The sequence below is a fragment of the Octopus sinensis genome, linkage group LG1 (assembly GCF_006345805.1).
Source record: "Octopus sinensis linkage group LG1, ASM634580v1, whole genome shotgun sequence".
NCBI classification, from domain to species: domain Eukaryota; kingdom Metazoa; phylum Mollusca; class Cephalopoda; order Octopoda; family Octopodidae; genus Octopus; species Octopus sinensis.
In genome coordinates, this window is record NC_042997.1 from 117,564,396 (window position 1) to 117,584,364 (window position 19,969).

Consider the following 19,969-nt stretch of genomic DNA (forward strand, 5'->3'; position numbering starts at 1 on the left):
ATCTTTTTTTTAAAAAATGCAAGAATAACATTTTTCTGGTCTCCCTGTCATCCCTTTATAATGAGTTTCGAAAAGTAGCATCCTTCTATCTACTAACGTTTCAAGAACCAAATCACTTCGTCATCTGAATAAAAGGATACTACTCGCATAATGAATACTGAGAGATCTCATTCAATTGTCATTGCAGAATTACTTAACAGTTAGTTCCTTGTAACCTTCAGAGTTTCTGCCGTATACACTCGCATACCAGGGATGATTACAGTCCAATCTGTAATATCTCTGGACATAAGGTGGATCTTTTTTCATGCGTTCATTTCTTCAAACGGAATGGCACTAAAGTTAGACTAACGAATGTTGAACATCCATTAACCATGCGGTTGGGAAACAAGCTTCTTACCACACAGCCACGCCTGCACCATTTTACATTTTTTTATTTATGCGCCCTTTTCAAGCCTAGCTAGGTTCATGGGCCCGGTTTCCCGGTTTCTGTGGCGTATGTGTTCCCCACAGCTGGACGGGACGCCAGTCCATCGCAGCGTTACTCAAGAAACAGGAAGAGAGAATGAGAGAAAGTTGGGGCGAAAGAGTACAACAGGGGACTTCACCACCCCCTGCTGGAGTCTCGTGGAGCTTTAGGTGTTTTCGCTCAATAAACACACACAACGCCCGGACTGGGAATCGAAACCACGATCCTCCGACCGCGAATCCGCTGCCCTAACCACTGGGCCATTGCGCCTCCGATATTCATATTCCTTTTTCATATATTCATTTAAGTTGTATATATTTATTTGCGATCTTTTTCTGACTAGTTTACGATCTTCATGCTCCTAACAGATGATGGTCGCTTGTCAGTATAATGTTTTCCTTCCTTTGATCTAATGCCTTTATATTAAACTTCTTCCTACCACTTTTGTTACCATATTTCTGTTGAAATGCATTCTCTTTGGGTCAATCAATTTTGAAAATAATGAAGAATTTAGTAAAAGGAATTAGTCATTATTGGAAGCGCAATGGCCCAGTGGTTAGGTCAGCAGACTCGCGGTCGGAGAATCACGGTTTCGATTCCTAGATCGGGCGTTGTGTGAGTTTATTAAGCGAAAACACCTAAAGCTCCACGAGGCTCCGGCAGGGGGTGGTGGCGACCCCTGTTGTACTCTTTCGCCCCAACTTTCTCTCGCTCTTTCTTCCTGTTTCTTGAGTAATGCTGCGATGGACTGGCGTCCCGTCCAGCTGGGGGTGGGGAACACATACGCCACAGAAACCGGGAAACCGGGCCCATAAGCCTGGCTAGGCTTGAAAAGGGCGCATAAATAAATAATAATTAGTCATTATTAAGTTGGTATCTAAAACGAATTAATATTTTGATGGAAAGAATAAACTTATCACTTTAAAACAGGAAATTTGTATCATAGAACTAGAGGCGGTCTCAGGTAGATTGGTATCAAAAGGGTTAAAGTATATAATTATAATTTTAAAGTTAAAATTTTAAATAATGTATTTATGATTTTATAACTGAGCCAGCATTATAGACTGTCTGACACTCCTGTCATTTCTCTTAATGATTCGAAAACTTCGCCTTGTTTTTCTTTGATTTCTACTCCCACTTTGGTATAAACAACCACCACTCCCGTAATCATTGAGTGTTGCAGTGTCTTCCGGTTTAATTGTTCACCAACCTCTCCATAGCAATCACTCCATCCAAATAACTTGATTAAGAGTATGTAAACTGTACTGCAAGCATCTTTGCCTTTCTTGTGCAGTTTTATATGTGCAACTGAAAATGACAGTATTTGAGGCTGTTGAACAGAAATACAAAATAAATTTCGAGTGTTAGATAAGCTGTGGAAAACCAGAGTGTGGATTAGCAATGTGAAAAGGTGGGTAACATTATGAAAGACACTACACAGAAGGGAACATAAAGAAAATACATTTTAGGAAGCACTCAGGATGAAGAGCAGGAGGGAAATCCCAAAATGGAAGTAGGAAACAGATGTAAATAGAAAAATTTAACCCACACAGAATTTAGCAAAAAATAAAAAGCAACAAAAGATATACAAAGAATATACAAATTTTTTTTTTTTTTTTCAAGGGAAATCTCAACTTACTGCTATGAAGAACAATCAAGGATAAATCATGAATTATAAAGAAAGGTCATTCATAAAAGAGAAAAAAATATCATGATATATACTTTAGAAAGAAACATTTAAAGGTCACAGCAATTAATGTAGCTGATGAAGATGAAATACCAGGCAAATGAAATTATGAACTTAGGAGTTCATTAAAAGAAGTGAATATCGGAGAAGCATCAAGTGAAGATGAACTGTTCATCGAATTCCTCAAATAAGGAAGAAAACCCTGCTTCTAAAACAACTTGAAATTTTCTTCATAAAGAATGAGACGTGTTAATTATTTACAATAGCAAACACTCAGCCATAGAACTATACTTTACCAATTATTCACAGTCTCTACAATTTCTCCAAATCAGAAATCTTATAAATCGGTTCTATATCGTCTCAGACATCAATTAAAAAGTGAAAACAAACAGCGTACACCAAAGGGTCCTCAACAACCGACCATTTGCAGGTCATTAAGTAGATTATTCAGGAAGGCAACCATTGTGCTTAGGCCTCATTAATTATGAGGAGGCATTTGTCAGAATTGAAATGTCAGCTCTTCTTCAACAGGGAATATACCAAATTTAGGGATTAGGTCGAAAATTTACAGTCAGGGAACATCCTCTGTAAGCTCCACATTGAAAGTATGATCAATATTCTTTACTACTCTAAAGCACAAGGCCTGAAAAAATTTTTGGTGAAGGGGACTAGTCTCCCAGTACGCAACTGGTACTTAATTTATCGACCCCGAAAGGGTGAAAGGCAAAGTCGAACTTGGCAGAATTTGAACTCAGAAACGTAAAGACAGTCGAAATACTGCTAAGCCACTCACCCGACGTGCCAACGCCTCTGCCAGCGCGCCGCCTTCTTGAATCTTTTCTACATTAGGCACAAGGCCTGAAATTTTGGGGGAGGAGGCCAGCCGATTAAATTGACCCCAGTACGCAACTGGTACCTGATTTATCGACCCCAACAGGATAAAAGGCAAAGTCGATCTCGGCGGAATTTAAACTCAGAACGTAGAGACAGACGAAATACCTATTTCTTTACTATCCACAAGGGGCTAAACACAGAGGGGACAAACAAGGACAGACAAACGGATTAAGTCGATTACATCGAACTCAGTGCGTAACTAGTACTTATTTAATCAACCCAGAAAGGATGAAAGGTAAAGTCAACCTCGGCGGAATTTGAACTCAGAGCGTAACGGCAGACGAAATACCGCTAAGCATTTTCCCCGGTGTGCTAACATTTCTGCCAGCTCGCTTCCTTGAAAGTATACTCGTTACTCTTTTACTTGTTTCAGTCATTTTACTGCGGCCATACTGGAGCACCGACTTTAGTCGAGCAAATCGACCCTAGGACTTGTTCTTTGTAAGCCTACTACTTATTCTATCGGTCTCTTTTGCCGAACCGCTAGGTTACGGGGACGTAAACACACCACCGTCGGTTGTCAAGCGATGTTGGGGGACAAACAGAGACACAAAACACACACACACACACATATATATATACATATACATATATACTACGGGCTTCTTTCAGTTTCCGTCTACCAAATCCACTCACAAGGCTTTGGTCGACCCGAGGCTATAGTAGAAGACATTTGCCCGAGGTGCGACGCAGTGGGGCTGAACCAAGAACCATGTGGTTGGTAAGCAAGCTACTTACTACACAGCTACTCCTGCGCCTATGTTCAATATTTAACGAGGAGTAAGACAATGTGTTTTGATATTGATTTCAAATTTTGGCACGTGGCCAGAAATTTCGAGAGAGGGAATAAGTCGATTGCATAGACCCTTCCACCAGTATTCAACTTACACTTACTTAATCGACCCTGAAAGGATTAAAGGCGAAATCGACCTAAGTGGGGTTTGAACTCAGGACGTAAAGGCGGACGAAATTCTACTTAGCATTTTGTTCAGTGCAGTAACGATCCTTCCAAGGCAGCGAGCTGGCAGAAACGTTAGCATACCGGGCGAAATGCGTAACCGTATTTCGTCTGCCGTTACATTCTGAGTTCAAATTCCGCCGAGGTCGACTTTGCCTTTCATCCTTCCGGGGTCGATAAATTAGGTACCAGTTTCGCACTGGGGTCGATATAATCGACTTATTCCGTTTGTCTGTCCTTGTTTGTCCTCTCTGTGTTTAGACCCTTGTGGGTAGTAAAGAAATAGGTAACGGTTCTTCCAGCTCGCCGCCTTTAATAAGGTGGTATAGTATTGCCTAAACATAGTATTGCCCTAGAACTCATCATTAAAGGGTTTCAGTGAAATTGAAAGGAGCAGATTCAAATAGTGAATCTTTAAATCAGTAACGCTTTGCTAATGAAATAATTCTCTCAATTGCTGTTCATGAACTGGAATAAATGTTAAATGAAGTGTAGAGTAAGTGGAACGGAGTGGAAGTTACAAAAAAGATATCAAGGAAAACACAAATTATGATCAACACCCATATAATAATTCTTTTTTCTACTCTAGGCACAAGGTCCGAAATTTTGGGGGAGGGCACTCGATTAGATCAACTCCAGTATACAACTGGTACTTAATTTATCGACCACGAAAGGATGAATGCATCGTCAACCTCGGCAGAATTTGAATTCAGAACGTAAAGACGAAATAAAATATTCTTTTCTACTCGAAGTACAAGACCCGAAATTTGGGGAGAGGAGGCTAGTCGATAAGATCGAACCAAGTACGCAAGTGGTACTTAATTTATCGACCTCGAAAGGATAAAAGGCAAAGTCGACCTCGGCGGAATTTGAACTCAGAACGTAAAGACGAAATAGAATATTCTTTTCTACTCGAGGCACAAGGCCCGAAATTTGAGGCGAGAAGGCCAATCGATTAGATCAGACCCAAGTACGCAACTTGTACTTAATTTATCGACCTCGAAAGGATAAAAGGCAAAGTCGACCTCGGTGGAATTTGAACTCAGAACGTAAAGACGAAATAAAATATTCTTTTCTACTCAAGGCACAAGGCCCGAAATTTGGGGGCAGGAAGCCAGTCGATTAGATCGACCCCAGTACGCAACTGGTACTTAATTTATCGACCCCGAAAGGATGAAAGCAAAGTCGACCTCGGCGGAATTTGAACTCAGAACGTACAGACAGACGAAATACTAAATTCTTTATTACCCACTAGGGGCTAAACACGGAGGGGACAAACAAGGACAGACAAACGGATTAAGTCGATTATATCGACCCCAGTGCGTAACTGGTACTTATTTAATCGACACCGAAAGGATGAAAGGCAAAGTCGACCTCGGTGGAATTTGAACTCAGAACGTAGCGGCAGACGAAATACCGCTAAGCATTTCGCCCGGCGTGTTAACGTTTCTGCCAGCTCGCCGCATTAGCCCATATGATAAGTTAAATCATTCATGTGAACCAATCAAATATGTGCTCACACAAACACTCACACACAGACACACGCACGCACGCACGCACGCACACACTTATGCATTTGTTTTGTTTGTGGGTAAGCAAGGGTAATAATGGTTTCATGTAAAGAGATCTTCACAAATGTTCAAGCGTAGTCACAAGAAAATGTTGGTACTCGAATCTATTTAGGAAGAGACTGCAATCTGTGTGTGTGTGTGTGTGTGTGTGTGTGTGTGTGTGTGTGTGTGTGTGTGTGTGTGTGTGTGTATGCACGTGTGTGCGTGCGCGTGACTGTGTGTGTGTTTGTGCGCGCGTATGTGTATGTGTGTAGATTGATAGATAGATGATAGATATACATATATATATGATGCATATATATATGTGTATGTATATATTTATGTGTGTACATATATATATATATATATATATTAATATATATATATATATACACACAACCACATTTCCTATTCTTTATTTCTATGTTGTATGTGTGTGTGTATTGATAGCTAGGTAGCTAGATTAGATAGATAGATAGATAGATAGATAGATAGGTAGATAGATAGATAGATAGATAGATAGATAGATAGATAGATAGATAGATAGATAGGTAGATAGGTAGGTAGATAGATAGATAGATAGATAGATAGATAGATAGAAGATAGATAGATAGATAGATAGATAGTAGATAGATAGATAGATAGATAGATAGATAGATAGATAGATGGATGGATAGATAGATGGATAGATAGATGGATGGATGGAAGGATTCATGGATGGATAGATAGATAGATAGACATATATATGATGCATATATATATTTGTATATTTGTGTGTGTATATATGTGCGTGTGTATATTTATGTGTTTGCACGTATATATATATGTATATATATGACGCTTGGAGGGACTCTTAAAATCGAAAACTATCGTTTATTGTGGTAGTTTTGACTTTAAGAGTCCCTCCAAGCATGGGGCATTTATGTATAGTAATGCCTTTAATATAAATAAATATATCTAAAGTGAATAAATTTTTCCCTTATGAGTTTTTCACGCTAACTACTTGATAATTTCTTATAAAGATTTTATCCTATTTTTAAATTGTATATATATATATATATATATTATATATATATATATATAATATATATATATATATATATAACAGGGTGTCCCAGAAGTCGCACACCATTCTGGTTTTCCTTTAAAATAATTAAAGCATTTTATTTTATTATATTTTTTCGGCATGTTTTATTTTAGAGGATGCTCAATTTGAGCATTTGTTATGAATTAATTTCAATAACGTGTTTTTGAAATCAATAAGGATTTATTCTTTTAAAAAACAGGGTGGTGCGCAATTTCTGGGACACCCTGTATATATATATATATATATATATATATATATATATATATATATATATACATACATATACACACACATCTGTCCCGTTTCATATTCTTTATTTCTATGTTGTATGTTTATGCATAAAAGTATTGTTGTGGGTTGGCGTTAACCAAACTGTTAGTCGGCAGTGAAATACGCTACATGTCACGTTCTGATTTATGAGATTTTTTTTTTTCTTTTTGTCATTTAACTAAAATTTCTCTTATGAACTACATGTGTGTTTTGAGTGGTTTTACTGGTAACACTTAGGATATCAAAAATCATAGAAAAGAACCTGAGGACAATATGAAGAACTATGGAAAGACACATGTGAGGAATTTAATCGAAAGTACAAACTTATCAATGAGCAAACGAACGTTACATAACGTCAAGGAAAAGTATTAAGAAAAGAGTTTTTTTCATGGCATATGGCATGAACAAAGGATTATCATCTACCTACATTTTAGTGGACAAAATTACGGTTGAAAGTATCAAGAAAACTACGAATGAGGACGACGATGGTGAGTAGAATTTAACGTAGAATTTTTGTGTTATGAACTTAGGTCTTCTCTTATCGCATTTTGTTTAGTATAGGCTGTTATGTGGACTGTATTATTATACCGCTAAAACTATAATTCTTTTCTATTCTAGGCACAAGGCCCGAAATTTTGGGGCCAGTCGATTGGATCGACCCAGTACGCTACTGGTACTTAATTTATCGACCCTGGAAAGATAAAGGGCAAAGTCAACCTCGGCGGAATTTGAACATAAAGATGGACGAAACACTGCTAAGCATTTCGCCCGGCATGCTAACGTTTCTTATTTATTTATTGCCCACAAGGGGCTAAACACAGAGGGGACAAACAAAGACAGACAAAGGGATTAAGTTGATTAGATCGATCCCAGCTCGTAACTGGTACTTAATTAATCGACCCCGAAAGCGTGAAAAGCAAAGTCGACCTCGGCGGTATTTGAACTCAGAACATAAAGACGGACGAAGCACTGCTAAGCATTTCGCCCGGCGTGCTAACGATTTTCCCAGCTCGCCGCCTTGCTGAAATTATTATAATTGAAAGTTGCCTTAACGCATTCATATTGCAATATTAAATGCCACATGACGGCGAGCTGGCAGAAACGTTAGCACGCCGGGCGAAATGCTTAGCAGCATTTCATCTGTCTTTGCGTTGAGTTCAAATTCCGCCGAGATCGACTTTGCCTTTCATCCTTTCGGGGTCGATAAATTAAGTACCAGTTGTATACTGAAGTCAATCTAATCTACTGGCCCCCTCCCCCAAAATTTCGGGCCTTGTGCCTAGAGTAGAAAGGAATAAATGAGAACGACAAAGTGGAGAGTGTGGACGATAATGACACCAAATACAATTCAACGTAGGAGAATTGCATTATTAACTAAGGTTTTCCAATCTAGTTTTGTTCGGTGAACAGTGTTATGATATGGAATATATTATAAAGTTAAAATTGCAAAAATGAAAAGCATCCAAAGGTATTTGTATGATATATTATGAACAAAAACGAATGCATATAAAAAAAAAGATCAAACAACTTCCTCAACATTATCGAAGACGACATTGAAAATGTAAAGAAATCAATTAACATTTCTACAATCGAAATTTTTTAAAATCTTTCTATCAATGTTATAAAAATGATGACTAGAGACATAATCTGAGATAAAGTGAATGCACACGCTCCAATAAAATCGTGTTATATAACTAGGAACATACTGGAAGATGCTCAACAAGTTTGTGTGAGGTTGCACAATCGAGGTTCCTTTTCCCTTTCCTTAAAACTTTTATAATTTGCACACCTACCGTGACTGTGGGTTAAACACAGAGGGGACAAACAAGGACAGACATAGGTATTAAGTCGATTACATCGACTCCCAGTGCGTAACTGGTACTTAATTTATCGACCCCGAAAGGATGAAAGGTAAAGTCGACCTCGGCGGAATTTGAACTCACAACGTAACGGCTGACGAAATACTGTTAAGCATTTCGCCCGACGTGCTAACGTTTCTGCTAGCTCGCCGCCTTGAACACCAACAAATACCCATCCATAGAGGGAGATAGTGAGTGTTTCTATAGTAATCAAGTCCCGCCGGAAACGACCTTTTAAATGCGTTAAGACTAAACAACATTTCAATAAGTAGAATATTACTTAATAACAGATTAAAATAGCAGACGATGGAATAATTCAGGATCAAATGGACACAGACAACTACAAACAACTCTCAATAAAATTACATAGAGTTCATAAAAAGCACACATAGAGTTCATAAAAAAACGGAAACTTTAATTGAATAACAGAAAAAATAAATCAGAATACACACTTCACTACAAACAAGCAGTCTGACAGGTACCAGGACAATATGTTCATTCATAAATATATCCAACGTGGAAATAAATAATTGAAGGTTATGAATGCATGTTTGGATACGTATATAATGTGTGCACATGTCTGTCTGCTTTTGTGTGAGCTGAGTACATTTAATTTAAGTGCCCTACACAAAAACATGAAAAGCGAACTATATATATATATATATATATAATATATATATATATATATATATATAATATTTTATAAAAAGAATATAATTATCAGGAAGAGAATTATATTATCAATAATAATAAAGGGTAAAATTGTTTAAGTTTACTGAAAAATGGTCCTTTTATCATGCCGAATTCTACTTGGTGGAATTTTTAATTACTAGTTAATTAATTAATTTTACCCTTTATTATTATTGATTATATATATATATATATATATATAATATATATATATATATAATATATATATATATATATATATATAAGAAAATAGAAGTGAGGTAGTACATATAAAAGAAAATATTAAAACAAATATAAAAATGTTGTGACATTTCTCTTTCTTGTTATAAAAAGTTATTTACTATTACGGATCCTTTAAAGTAATGTAAAGTATTTTCTTACCGTTGTTGAAATTAAGTGGAAATGAGTTTCAGAAATGGAGTATTTTGCCTTTTTATACAGTATTTGCAGGTCAGTGATTCTCTGTCCCTTTCACTCTCTATTTCGTTCTCTCTCTCTCATTCTCTCTCTCTCCCTCCCTCCCTCTCCCTCTGTCTTTCTCTCTCTTACACTCTCTCACCCCACCTCCCTCCTTCACACAATATCTGTTGCTCTCTTTCTTTATTCCTCTATTTTTATCTCTTTACATAATTATACACTTGTATCAAACGGGTATAGATTATTCGAAGAATGTGTGTGTGTGTGTGTAATTACTGATAATTTTGCGTTTACAATTCATTTATATATATATATATATATATATATAATATATATATATATATATATATATATATATATATATATACTTATGAATATTCACATCTCTTCATCTCCGTCTCCCTCTGTCTTCTTTCTGCGTGTCCCACGTATCTATTTTATCATAATTTCTATATTTCTTTAGGATCCCTTAATCTCCCTTCATCTATATCCCCCCATTTCAATATTTCTCTTATCATCGCTCAACAATGCCATTTATCGTATGTATAGAAATTGCTACTCATATCTGGAGGTTTCAACTGTTAGTATGTCTTGCATGATTAAAATATTTCAATGTCGCTGAGTCTACTTATTTCGTTTTGGGATTTGGTTTGCAAGATTCTCTATATGAGTTCGTGTGTTGAAGTATATTCTATTGTGTCTGGGGAGAGTTATTTTCATTTTGTGCCTTATTATGTAACACACTCACCGGTAAAACTTCCACTTATTTCTTTTTTTTATTGTCCTGAAATTTTCGTTGCGTTTGGCAAACTTTTCAATAGTTTTGACTATAGTCAAAACTATTGAAAAAAGAAATGTGGAAATTTTACCGGTGAGTGTGTTACATAATAGTTTTGACTACGGTCAAAACTATTGAAAAGGTTGCAAGACGCAACAAAAATTTTAGGACAATAAAAATAAGAAATAAGTGGAAATTTTACCGGTGAGTGTGTTACATAATAGTTTTGGCTATGGTCAAAACTATTGAAACGGTTGCAAGACGCAACGAAAATTTTAGGACAATAAAAATAAGAAATAAGTGGAAATTTTACCGGTGAGTGTGTTACATAATATTTTTGACCATGGTCAAAACTATTGAAAAGGTTGCAAGACGCAACGAAAATTTTAGGACAATAATAATAAGAAATAAGGGGAAATTTTACCGTTGAGTGTGTTACATAATATTTTTGACCATGGTCAAAACTATTGAAAACGTTGCAAGACGCAACGAAAATTTTAGGACAATAATAATAAGAAATAAGTGGAAATTTTATCGGTGAGTGTGTTACATAATAAGGCACAAAAAGAAAATTACTCACTCCAGACACAATAGAATAAGTCTACCTAATTGTATTTATATACAACGTTGACTGCATTACCTGTACACGTTAAAAGAGAATCATACTAACTTAACAATTTACGATGTCAATAGCAATGGTGCTCTCAAGCCAAGGTACACAACAGATGTAGTAGAATAGGTTGAAAAGGGGGAAAGTAAATTGTCCGAAAAAGAAAGTGGAAGTAAATTACGATAAAAAGTGAAAGTGACAACAAGGCATCCCACAATTTTATGTAAACAATGTATATAACTTAAAGTGTTGGCGTGGGAGTGGCTGTGTGGTAAGTAGCTTGCTTACCAGCCACATGGTTCCAGGTTCAGTCCCACTGTGTGGCACCTTGGGCAAGTGTCTTCTATTATAGCCTCGGGCCGACCAAAGCCTTGTGAGTGGATTTGGTAGACGGAAACTGAAAGAAGCCCGTCGTATATATGTATATGTATATATGTGTGTGTGTGTTCGTGTGTCTGTGTTTGTCCCCGTAACATCGCTTGACAACCGATGCTGGTGTGTTTACGTCCCCGTAACTTAGCGGTTCAGCAAAAGAGATCCGATAGAATAAGTATAAGGCTTACAAAGAATAAGTACTGGAGTCGATTTGCTCGACTAAAGGCGGTGCTCCAGCATGGCCATAATTAAATGACTGAAACAAGTAAAAGAGTAAACCCTTGAACGGTACCTAATAGTGTGATTGAGCTTATTTCCGAAATTTCTCTTCCCTTTCATATCCAGGTTTTAAAGACTTGCTCTACATTTTGGCTATAGACCACATAAAATGTTTACGGTTTGTTGAAACTGATCAAACACCTACACTAATTTGGGACTAAATACTCCGTATATTATGATCGCTCGGTGTTTTATCAACAAAGTAGACTACAGTTCGCTGAATAGTTATAATAATACTGAAACATGCTGTTGTCCTAACCTGTGGACCTTGGGGCAAGTTTGGGTAACTTTGGCATTTTAATCCATTGGAACCTCTGCTGCTAATTCCAACCTCAGGTTGAAATCCACGAGACAGCTTTATTGTACTTCGAATTCTTACTACTTTGAACTGAAAGTCGTGTCTCGGATAATTTCTTTGAAACATTCATCTCAATTAGCTGGGCTTTTCGACATGACAAAGAAACTAGAAAAATTATTTTTAAATGTTGAAAGTATTTAGGTTTCGGTGCTGTTTCCTCTTTCTGTATTTAGTTGATCCAACACCGAGTTATGTTCTTTAAATTCCGCATAATAACCTTCCCCTACAGTAATCTCTTGCGAAAGACAAGAACTTTTGGTATGTCTCGTAGGTTTGTTTGTTTCTTGACTATTTTGCAAAAGTAAGACTGTTACTTGACATGAATACTTTCCAAGAGTAATCCGCTAAGTTACGGGGACGTAAACACACCAGCATCGGTTGTCAAGCGATGTTACGGGGACAAACACAGACACACAAACATACAAACACATACATATATATATACATATATACGATGGGCTTCTTTCAGTTTCTGTCTACCAAATCCACTCACAAGGCTTTGGTCGGCCCGAGGCTATAGTAGAAGACACTTGCCCGAGGTGCCACGCAGGGGGAATGAACCCGGAACCATGTGGTTCGTAAGCAAGCTACTTACCACACAGCCACTCCTACGCCTAAACTTTTTTCAAGCGGGGTACTCTTTCATCATCTCAGGCAGTGTTGACGTACCCCATGTAAATAATGCATTGTTACATGGTTGGATACATGAAGTAATCAACAATCACTATTTGTCGTTCCTTGAATTTAATTTTAGGAGTTCAAATTCCGCTGTAGTCAGATCTGATTTCCATCATTCTGGGGTCGTTATAGCAGTGAAGAAGTAGGGTCGATGTAACCGATTGTTCCTCACGCGAAAATTCGAACTTTGTGCCTATGCAAGAAATCGATTTCATTAAATTTAATGTTACCTATTTAATGACATGGACTAGTTTGGTGCTTTCTGGCGAGTAAATCCATTTTAGACACAGTTTTAGAGAGGCGCACCGACATATCACCCTTAATTAAGAATCTGTCATGAATTTGATTTTTGTTATGACATTGCTGGAAACAGTCCTCATTCACATTGATATGTTAGTGAAAACATCAAAAATTTCTCCGCACAATTTTCAGACACACGAGTTACATTTATTTGCCTGTAATTACGTCAAGCATCCAATGTTTTTGCAAACCTAGCGAACTCCGCACAGAATCTATTGCGTAACTCAGTTTGGGAAAACCCTTGTAATTGACATTGTAATTGTTTCATTAACATGATTCTCCTCACGTTTGCAGGTATTACAATCGCTGTCTATATAAATAAAATTATGCAAAACAAATCGAAAGTTGAACAGTCAGATATCAGTAGCACGTTCTATAGATACGAAAATGGCTTTATATCGCAATAGTGTGAGAGATATTGAAATGGATGGATAGAGATAAGAAGAGATAAAGGGATACTAAAGAAATAAACAAATTATGATAAAACAGATATGTAGGATACATGGAGAGAAAAGAACAGAGAGAGATAAATAAAGGAAAGTATGCGAGATTAAAGAGTGAGGATGGGTTTAGATGTTACTATCGACACTTAACAAGTACTTTATTTTATTAACTCCGAGGAATACAAAGTAACGTTAGCCTTGTGGGTGGGATTTGAATTCAGAATGCAAAGAGCTGGAAGAAATTTCGCTGACATTTCGATGCTCTAACAATTCTGCGAACCCAATTGACTGACATTCCGTCGGGTACGTCGAAGAAGGTACCAAATGATCCGTTAAGTTGAACAGCCTGTTCGTGAAATTCACATGTAAGTGGCTGTGGCTGAATATTGCACAGAAACACGTGCCCTTAACGACCTAACGATCGTGAGCGAGTACCCTAACCACAAAGCCACACGACTTCACACAACTGATCAACTGCTAATGATAAAAATGGATACTTAGAAACACGTGCGCGAGCGTTTATAGACAGGCGACGTGTAAAAGGCGGCGAGCTAGCAGAAACGTTAGCAGGCCGGGTGAGATTCTTAGCGGTATTTTGTCTGCCGTTACGTTCTGAGTTCAAATTCCACCGATGTCGACTTTGCCTTTCATCCTTTCGGGATCGATAAATTAAGCACCAGTTACGCACTGGGGTCGATGTAATCGACTTAATCTCTTTGTCCTTGTTTGTTCCCTCTTTGTTTAGCCCCTTGTGGGCAATAATGAAATATGACAGGTGACATATATATGATTCCTTATATCTCACATTTAAACCTCAGAACAGGGGTAGCATTTTTGCTTGAAGACATCCCAGAACCATGGATTTTTTGTTTTGGCAATTTCAAAATCTAGTTATATGTTCTACCGTACACAGCACAACGAATATGACTTCATCGAACCTGATGCATATGCTTTGGTTATATTTAGGTAATACTTCAATTATTTTAACCGCTCCGGGTGGAGCCAATATGGAAACCCTCAGTCACGTTAGGTGTGCAGATGGTATTAAGGAAAAGGAAAAGGTACCTCGATTGCGCAACTCAACAAAATCTTGTTGAGCATGTTCCAGTATGTTCCTAGTTATATAAGATGATTTTATTGTAGCATGTCCATTCACTTTATCTCAAACTAGCAGTATCGCCCAGCGTTGCTCAGGTTTGTTTCGACCCATTAGAATTGGAATTTTTGAAAGGTAAAAATTTTTGCATTATGTAGCTTGTTATTTTCTTTAAGTGAACATTTTTCTGGTTGAAATACACCGAAAAATGGCGATACAGCAGTCAAAAAATCGTAAAAAATAGGGATTTTCATAGAAAAAAAAGCACCTTTTTGATGTAAATAATTATTGGTCTTAACATGGTCCAATTTGAATTTTATCTTCTACGGAATAAAGAGCAAGCCTTCTTCTATCATACTCTCAATTTTGGTCAACTTGCGCCGCAGGGTCTCGGAGGAGATAGTGTCTGTGCCACACACAGACAACTTCAGCTTTATATATATATATATATACATATATATATATATATATATATATATATATATATATATATATAAATAAATATATATATATAATATATATATATATATATATATATATATATATATATATATATATATATATATATATATATATATATAGAGAGAGAGAGAGAGAGAGAGGAGAGAGAGAGAGAGAGAGAGAGAGATTATGCCTCTAGTTAACATTACTGCAACATTGATAGAAAGACTTTTTTATTTCGATTGTAGAAATGTTAATAGCTTTCTTTACAAATTCTTTACTTGTGCCATGTCGTCTTTGATAATGTTGATGAAGTTGTTAGATTTTTATATGTATTCGTTTTTGTTCATAATATATCATACAAATACCTTTGGACGCTTTTAACTATTGCAATTTTAACTTTATAATATATTCCATATCATAATACTGTTCACCGAACAAAACTAGATCGGAAAACCTTAGTTAATAATACAATTACCCTACATTGAATTGCATTTGGTGTCGTTATCGTCCACATTCTCCTTTTTTCATCTGTTATCAATCCAGATCACATGGTTCCGGGTTCAATCTCACTGCATGGAACCTTGGGCTACAGTCTTTTATTATTATAGCCTCGGACAGATCAAAGAATTATAAATTTATTTGGGAGACAGAAACTGAAAGAATCCCTTCGTGTGTGCGTGTGTGTGTGTGTGTGTGTGTGTGTGTGTGTGTGTCTTTGTGTGTGTGTGTGTGTGTGTGTGTGTGTGTGTGTGCCTTCACGTCTATATTTGTGCCCTACTACCGCTTGACAACCGGTGATGGTTTATTTACGCACCCGTAATCTGGCGTTTCGGCAAAACAAGTACCTGAATTAACAAGAAAATAAGTACTAAGATCGATTCATTCGACTAAAAATTCTTCAAAGTGGTGCCCCAGCATGGCCACAGTCTAATGACTGAAACAAATAAAATATAGAAGATATACGATCCCAATCGCAACTCGACTTTTCTGTTTCCTCTGACTGTTCGAAGTTTTGCACACGTCTTCGTTCTTTTATGATTATTTGTTCAGCCTTACTCAATTACATCTTATACTAGCAATATAGCCGAGCGTTGCTCGGGCTTGTTTTCTTTTCGACCCTTTAGAATTGGAATCTTTGAAAAGTAAACAGTTTGCATTATGTAGCTAGTTATTCTCTTTAAGTGAACATTTTTCTGGTTGAAATACACCGAAAAATGGCGACACAGCAGTCAAAAAATCGTAAAAAATATGGATTTTCATAGAAAAAAAGCACCTTTTTTATGTAAATAATTTTTGGTGTTAAAATGGTCCGATTTTTTTTCTACGGAAGGAGAGCAAGCTTTCTTCTATCATACTCTCAATTTTGGTCATCTTGCGCCGCAGGGTCTCGGAGGAGATAGTGTTAGTTGAAGGCTAATAAACCTGCCACACACAGACAACTTCAGCTTTATATATAGAGAGATTTTTCTACATCGCGAATGTTTCGTTCGCTCTCTTATCTGTTGGCAAATTTTCTGTCTTCTTCATTAATTCTCTAAAGTGTATCTTTCCATACTTTGTGTTGGCCTCAGTTTTTTTTTTTCCAAATTCTTAGTCTCCGGCTCCATAGAGAATTGCTGTTATGATATATAGGTCAAATTTACTATACTTCATGCACAGTTGAATTTTATTTCGTGCTATAACTTTAACAGAACTACACTGCAAACCACGAATTGTTTAGGCTTTCTTTAACTGAGTTCATTTACCTCTTAGAAGCTACGCGAAATAGATACAATCGTAAGTTGTTATTATAGTATCATGGTTAACTTTTGTGGGGTTTTTTGTTGCATAGTCTTTAGTTGTGATATTTTTCTTCTTCAAAGTAAGTTTAACTTCCACTGTTTTACCTTCACTGCACACGTCATTTTACATATATTCCAGTCACTGAGTAACAACAGTGCGGATTACATCGTTTGAAAAACATTACTGACGAAAATATTCACCAATTACATTTATCCTTTTCAATTGCAATTAAATATTTTTTTTTTATTAAGGGAAACCAGGAGCTGTTTTAAAACATTCGAGACGTATTTGTATTTGTATGTTGTATGTATGACTCATACACTCACAAAGGCAGTTTACTTTGTCATATTGTCTTTGTATATTTGTGTGTGTGTGTGTGTGTGTGAGAGTGTGTGTATGACTGTATGTAACTACGCATGCAAGTGTGTGTGTGTATTTATTTATATATATATATATATATATATATATATATATATATATAAGTAATACTAAGCAATAAAGGGTTTAGCAACGAATTGCCTTACCACATACCGAATTTAGAAATAGCATTATTATAGCAAATTCTAAATTCGGTATGTGGTAAGGCAATTCGTTGCTAAACCCTTTATTGCTTAGTATTACTTAAATTTTCCTCGAATGAGGCTTTTACATGCCGAAGACTACTTGGTGTAATTGATAATTATTCCAAATTAATTAATTTCACCCTTCATTATATATATATATATATATATAATACACATCTGTATATGCATATATGAATGTGTTTATATATATATATATATATATATATATATATAAACATATATATGTATGCATGTATTTATGCATGTGTAGTTACATATATCACACATACATACATACTACACACATGCATACATACATACATACATACATACATACACACATACATACATACATACACACATGCATACATACACATACATACATACATACATACACACATACATACATACATACATACATACATACATACATACATACATACATACATACATGCCAAACCGAAGCAACCGAGATGGAAAACAAAACTTGAAGAAAGCATCAACAATCTACGCCGCCATTTTCGATGGTTAACCCCGATATGCAGTCTCCTGCATATCATAGGCCTTTAATGAGGACTTGACACAATCCATAAATCGCAGCCTTGGTTTCTGCCGAGGTCTGTTTCCATTCACAAGATCCCCATATAGCATCTACTAAGATATCCTGCTTTCCTTCATTCTAATAAGGTATCCAGTCCAACGTAACTGGTGTTTGTGCACCATCGCCTCAATACTCAAGATATCAGCTGTCCTCAGGACCTGTGTGTCTGGAGTTTTTAAGGTCCAGCCAACATTCAGAATGTGCCTGAGACATCTCTGATGAAAGCGTTTAAGGACCCTTACTTGGCGTTTGTAAAGGGTCCATGTCTCACATGAGTAAAGGAGTGATGTTAGTACACATGCACGGTACACAGCAATTTTTGGTTGCCTTGTGATGCCCTGCTGGGACCAGACACGAGACTGAAGAGTCCGTGTTCATCGCAAAGCTCCAGCAGCATGAGACCATTGCTATTCATTTTCCTTACTCCAAAACGTCCTAGAAAATTCCATGTTTGCCAGTCTGTTCCAGCCCTGGCATTGAAATCCCCCAGTAGAATGACTTTATCAGAATTGGGGATTTTCTTAAGTATGGCTCTCAGCTGAGTATAAAATATACTTTTATCTTCATCATAGCTAGTCAAAGTAGGTGCATATGCACTTATTAGAGTAGCAAACCGCCCACCTTTCAGGTGCAATCGCAGAGTCATTAGACGTTCATTTATAGGAGCAGGAAGCTCCTCTAGCCTTTTAAGGATATCAGATCGGATTGCAAAACCAACACCCGCCTCGCTGCGCTACCCCTTCTGCCTCCCTTTCTAAAATAAAGGTGTATCCACCTCCTACTTCCTCAAGCTGGCCATCACCTTCTATACGAGTCTCTGAAAGTGCAGCTATATCAATGTTATAACGGTTCGGCTCGCGGGCAGCAAGTGCAGTGCGTCTTTCAGGCCTACACTCACTTTTGTTATCCAACAGAGTGCGCACGTTCCAACATGAAATGTTCAATTCCGTCCAGATTTTGTAAATAAAAGTCTCTTTTTTTTTCGAGTGCAGGGTGGACATCCGTCAGTCGCGCTAAACTGATCAGATATAGAAAGACAGGCAATTTTTGGTTCACCTTTTCTAGAACCTCCCTGACCACCCGGTGAGTAGTGCCCTTTCCAAATGGCGCTGCTCAGACACCCATGCAGCAACCGAATCCTACCGCTGTTTTAGGCGACAAGGGGACGACTTTGTATCTAGCATAAGCCGCCTACGTGCAGGTCGCTGACTACAAGCTTTCAACGCGTCAGGTCTGCATGCTTCACCACCATCGCTGCAGGACTTCCGAATAAAAATAGAATAAAATATATATAAAAATATATAAACATATACTAAAAAAAATAATTAATATATTTAGGCACATATCGAGCAGAGGTCAGCAATGCCTGTGCAGAGTTTTAGGTCCAATAAGGCTGCACGTCACCTCAAATACCCTCTCCACTTTATTGACATTAACCAGAAACAAGCCAGAGCAAGATGTCTGGTGCCAATATGAGTCGCAGGCTAAAGGATGTGAGAGCGCCATGATCTCTGACACAAACCACAGATCCCCAAAATGTCCAATGCCATTCCCTGCATATCTGGTTTTATATCAGAGTGACTTTCTCCTAGAGACATGCTTCAACAGAAGCTGAGGGGTACCTCACAAATCTTTAGATACTTAAAACTTTAACGTAGTTCGACGCGAACTTGCAACGAGACACGTTGTATTTTGTGTAGTTGGTATCATCCTGAAAATGGGGAGCCAAGACGAACATCATCGACCCCTCATGCTTTTTTTTTTTTAGAGAAAAAAAGACAAGA

The 19,969-nt window shown here is 37.1% G+C and overlaps 1 protein-coding gene across 1 annotated transcript in view; it reads right to left on the reverse strand.

Annotated features, from left to right (window-relative positions):
* LOC115212243 (sodium-dependent multivitamin transporter-like) overlaps positions 1-9,954 on the reverse strand; it is a 106,785-nt gene extending 96,831 nt beyond the window's left edge. Inside the window, exon 1 of the mRNA XM_029781090.2 lies at positions 9,843-9,954. The gene's annotated coding sequence lies outside the window, so the exon portion shown is untranslated. The remainder of the gene's footprint in view (positions 1-9,842) is intronic.
* Positions 9,955-19,969: the final 10,015 nt, after the last annotated feature.